This window comes from Furipterus horrens, unplaced genomic scaffold, assembly GCF_987537825.1.
Source record: "Furipterus horrens unplaced genomic scaffold, mFurHor1.1.pri manual_scaffold_2, whole genome shotgun sequence".
NCBI lineage: Eukaryota > Metazoa > Chordata > Mammalia > Chiroptera > Furipteridae > Furipterus > Furipterus horrens.
The window spans coordinates 39,001,184-39,006,544 of NW_028327172.1; positions in this window are offsets into that span (position 1 = coordinate 39,001,184).

The window sequence follows — 5,361 nt, forward strand, 5'->3', positions numbered from 1 at the left end:
ACACACACAAAAGCCTGGTCAAAAACAACGCTCTGCTCCGTGAAATACCATGTGAATAACACATTCTTTAAGGCCCTAGATGGTGGTTTTGATTGAAACATTGCAAATAGGAAAGGCATAGCTGTATTCAAAATGTATCTGTTTCATTAAGAACAAAATTCTGTCCTTTCCATGGTGGAAGTGATCTTTTGTGATCAACCTTCCATCAGGTGGCTGCCTGATGCTTTTGTGTTGAATGCTTATTGCTGGTCTCCGCTGTGGGCAGATGGGACATTCAGCAGTGGTGCTTGGAAGTCATTTTTCTGAGCCATTTTGCTTGGTTTCCATTGGACTAAGATAGGAGTAGCTGAGGAAAGACTACCAGGTGCCCACAAACAGGTCGTCTCATCCACCTACTCATTAAGATTCTCCTTATGAGATTCCTGTGTAGTTATCATTCAGTGGGACACAATATCTTAACACTGTTCATATTCAGAGAGTTCCACCCACAAAACTCTTTCTCAGACCTTCTTGTCACCAATTTTCTAATCATGAGCCTTCTGAATCTTGACCATCAGCCAAACCATTAGCTGCTATCCCTAACTCAACATAAATCCACATATCTGCCCACTGGGAGAATTTTCCTTCACTCCTACCTTTCAAAGCCACCCCACATGGCTGGATATCAATACTACAACCATCCGTTTTAGGCAGTACCAGCATATTGTATAGACCTATATTTAAACCAAGCTGCAATTTTCCCTCCCCATCCAACTTGTCATAGGGAACTCCCTTAGAGGCCACAGATTCAAGACGAGCAGGAAGAGGCCTTGCGGTAGGAGCATGGAGCCAAAGACATCTGTGCCATTGGCTTATGCAACTTACTTGTGCCTTCAGGAATTGCTTGAGCCTGGCCTCATATATAGCACCTTCATTTAATGATGGAATGCTGCTGTGAATTCCCAATTTTATGGTTTGGAGGGTCAAACAACATTTAGTTCAGGATGGGCAATTTAGTGATTCACAGTCCAGCATCCAGTCTCTACTAAAGCTCAGTTACAACCTAGAAACTGTTTCTCCAGAAAATAGTTGTCTTCAGAGGATGGTAAAGCTTTGCTCCAAAACCCTAAGGGTCTGGGCTGTGACTCACCTATATGAGCCTGCTAAAGTCTCCATACAGTGGCCTTAGCGGCCACAGGCACTTCTAGCGCCATTGGGGTGCTACATACACAGCCTGAGTGGCAGAGCGACATGCGTGGCAGCCTGGACCTGGTGCAGAGTGCCCTATTTGGCTCTTTTCAGGTGCTAAAACTGGCTGCTTTTCAGGATTCTCAGTAAATTAGTGAGAGTTGCATGTCCAAATGAGCTTCATGTTGCCTCTAAGACTTAAAGAGGCCCAGTGGGTATTGTACCTCTTTCTTAGTGGTGGGAAGGGTCAGGTGCATTTACTTTTTTTTCACTTTGGAAAAGATATCTTACTCTGTCCTAGATCACTGGACCTTTAGAAATTTTACCAAGGTGACAAGCCCCTGAATTTTTGTGGAAGTTAGCTCACACCTGAATGCATCTGTCTTTCCAATGTATAATATCTGGGGTAGTTGCTACTCCCAGGAAGCATGATCAATAGCATCAGCATGATATTATCGATCTAATAAACCAGGGTGATTTAGAATAGAAAGGCAATCGAGGTCTCTTGGAACAAAATTTTGACATAAGGTTGGAGAGTTGATACACTTTCGAGGTAAGATAGTGAGGGTATATTGTTGGCCTCACCAGCTGAAAGCAAACTGCCCCTGATGTTCTTTACTAACATGTAGAGAGAAAGAAGCATTCAGAGCAACAGCTACATACCAGGTGTGATGAATTGTTCCAACAATGAAACTATATATGTAACCACCACCTGATTAGATTAATGATTAATTCACTGCCATCCTTCAAGATGCATATGTCATGATGTGGATACTATTATACACATTTACAGATGAAAAGATAAAATCACAAGGTTGTTCACACACTATTAAAGGGAAGAGCTGGGATTTGAATCCAGCATCCTTTATGCTTTAACATTATCTCATCACAGCCTTTATACCACGATGGCTCCCATTTGGACCAGGCACTCCCCTTTCATCTAAGTCATTAAGACATGCCAGACACTCCAAAAAGTACAAGAGAATTCGTTATCAGAAAAGGTATGCTGTTCTCAGAAGATGTGGAGGAATTGTCTAATAGAATACGGGTTACACAACCCTTGTCTTTATCAAGACTTATCTGTATATCTTTGTACTAAATGATACAGATAAATAGATATATATAGTATGACTAAGTGCAATGACTCATTGGCCCTATAGAACACATAGGAGGTACTCTTAACCCAAGTGTGAGAGTCAAGCAAAGTTTTCTGAGGGGACGTGGTACTTGAACTGAAATGCAAATGATCAGAAGGAGTTAAGCAGACAAAGTGGGGCAGGACAAAGGAAACTAGGAAAGAAAAAGAAACTAGAAGAAGGGATAATAAATGCCAAGGCTCTGAGACACCGGATGCACATTGGATTCATTCAGTAAGTCTGGACTTTAGATTCTAAACAAGAGAAGGACAAAGATAAGGCTGCAGGCCTAAGCATGAGCCAGATCATGAAAGACTTGAAAACTTTGTTTAGGAGTCTATATTTTACCCTGAGGGGAATAAGGAGCCATTGAATGGGTTTTAAGCAGAGAAATAGCATGACAGTTTTACATTTTAGAAATGTTACTAAAGCTACAGAGTAAAGGCCAGAGAATGGAAGTCTACTAAAGTAGTTGAAAGAGAGGACAATGACCAAAGCTAGAACTGTAGCAATGAGGATGGAGAGAAGTGGATGGATTGGAGACACCAGTGACAGACTGTTTGACAGATGTGAAAAGGGAGGAGCCAAGGATTATAACCAGAAATTGGGCAATTGCATGTGAATTATCGTGCCATTCTCTACAACAGGGAATCCACTCTAGGGAGTAAAATGTAAGGAACATCCAAGTGATAATGTCTGAAAGGACATAGGAGTCTGGAGAATATGCAAAAACTGATTTATATGGATGCAGGAACCATTCAGTATATGATGATAACTAGAGCTCAGGAAGAATGTGTAGAGTGAGATAAGAGGAAGATGAGATGTTAATGGTAAAATTCCAACAGGAAATTCAATAGAAATTGGGGGGAAGGGGAAAGGGTGATAATCCATGTCAGCTGAAATTCTGGGGAAAAAATTCCACAAAAAAAGTTAATACAGATAACCATAATAGATGATACTTATCAGAGATTTAATATGTACTAAATACATTTCTAATGGTTTTACATGTATTATTTCCTTTAATCTCCTTAACTTTTGTAATAATATCCCTATTGTGTAGGTGAGAAAGGTGAAGCATAGAGATTTAGTAACATACCCAAGTCACATAGCCATTAGAGGTAGAGCTGGAATTTGAACCCATGACTTCTCATTTTAGAACCTGTTGTACAATGCTGTCTCTCATGAAAAATAAATTAGCACATATTTCACAAGTTACATGTGAATTGACAAAATTAATACTTTGTTGCTACAGGAATCCTTGTTTTCAACAGAAGAATATTTTTAGATATGCTCTCAAGAAACAAGGCTGCAGCAAATGTTGTCAGGCGCCAATTTCAACCTCTCCTGGATCTCTAAGTGATTTGCAACTTAAAATAAAAGAAGGCCATAAACAAAAAAGGTCATTTCTTCAAAAGAGTTGAATTTCAAACAACTGAAACCTGAGCAGGAACTCAAAAAAGAGGACCCCTATACACAAAAATCGACGGTTAGCCCAGCAACATAATTTTCAACATCTTCTGTGGCTCGGTTATATACTTAATCATAGACAGAAAGTTGTGAGCCATTTTTTAAACTTTTGAATTAGGAGATTAGACCATCCATGAAATGTTATGTTCTGTTACTTTGGAATGCTAAAGGCAGTCTGAAAGAAATGTTTTGGACACTAAAATTTTGACATTTCCCAGGTGTTCTAATAATGGGTTATGGAGATAGAAAACTCGAAGTCAGCATTGTCCTGCTGTTCTAGGCTATCCGGCAACGGAGGCCCCACCTTAACAGCCCCTGTACAGATTTTTGTAATTGCAAACTAATATACTTTTGCATAGGCAGAGAGTAAAACTTAAAAGAAGAGGCACAACACTACACACGTGATCCTCTTAGGGATGGTAGCAAAGACAGAGCTGATTGGAGAAGGGAGAGCTTATTTATACTCTTTTGTTGTTTAAATAGAGTTATAACACACGTGTTGTAACAATAGCATCCAGCTGGGCATATATACCTACAATGGACAAAACAAAAACAAAAACACAGCAGTGGTTTAAACCACTGATTCTCAAACTTGGCTACACATTGGAATCTCCTGGGGAGGTTTAAAAATTACGGAGGCTTCGGTCCCAGCTCCAGAAATTCCTATTTGATCAGTGAGATCTAGGGAAATGTAAGCACTGGGAAACTTTAAGTCTCCACAGGTGACTCAAGAGCAGCTAAATTTGAGAGCCAGTGTACTGGGACGAAGAAGTAAGGCTTCTTGCCCCACATAACACAAAATCCAGTCATGGGTGCACCAGGACCAGCATAGTTTTGCTAAAGGATATCATTAGCAATCAGGTTTCTTTGTCCTGCTCCACCATCAGCTTTCAGCTTTCTTTCTCTCACTAACAAGATTGCTGCCCATTCCAAGTGTTGTATCTAAGCCCCATGCTGGAAGAAGGCAGAAGGGCAAATAGGCTTCTCCTCACAAAACTTTGCCTTTCTATTCAGAAATGGAAGACCACCTCAGGGACTTCTGGGAACTTCTCATCAACCCAAACTGTATTTCCTGGCCAACTCAGGTTGTAACGAGGCGATGGAATTTGTGTATGTTGCTTTCCAGCCCCCAGAGTGGAAGCTGACAAGTGAGAGGCTGGGTAGAGCAGCTATTGAGTGAGCCAACCGACAGCATCTGCAAGTTATAAATGTACTACTTTTGTAATTTTCTTTAACTGTAAATATTGTGGTCTAAAGACTGTAACGAAATAACATCCTTGGAAACAATTTCATAACCTGGTCCACTCTACTTCCCACTCATGTAACTTGGTCCAAACCCCAAACTGCTCTGCTACTTTTTCTGAGGCTATATTAATTAGTTAATAAAGCAGCCTTTTCAAATACCAAAGTTTCATCCCAGTAGAAAAGAAGCAGTCATTAGCCTAAGCCTAGTGAGTGGAATGACTACAAAATCCTCCCCAAAGTCCTGGCCTCCTTTTGCCTGATAGTCTCCAAAATAATTTTAATTTCTCTGCTGACCTGAAATTCACAGTAAACTGTTTATTGCCAACGGCTTGAATTACTGCAAATA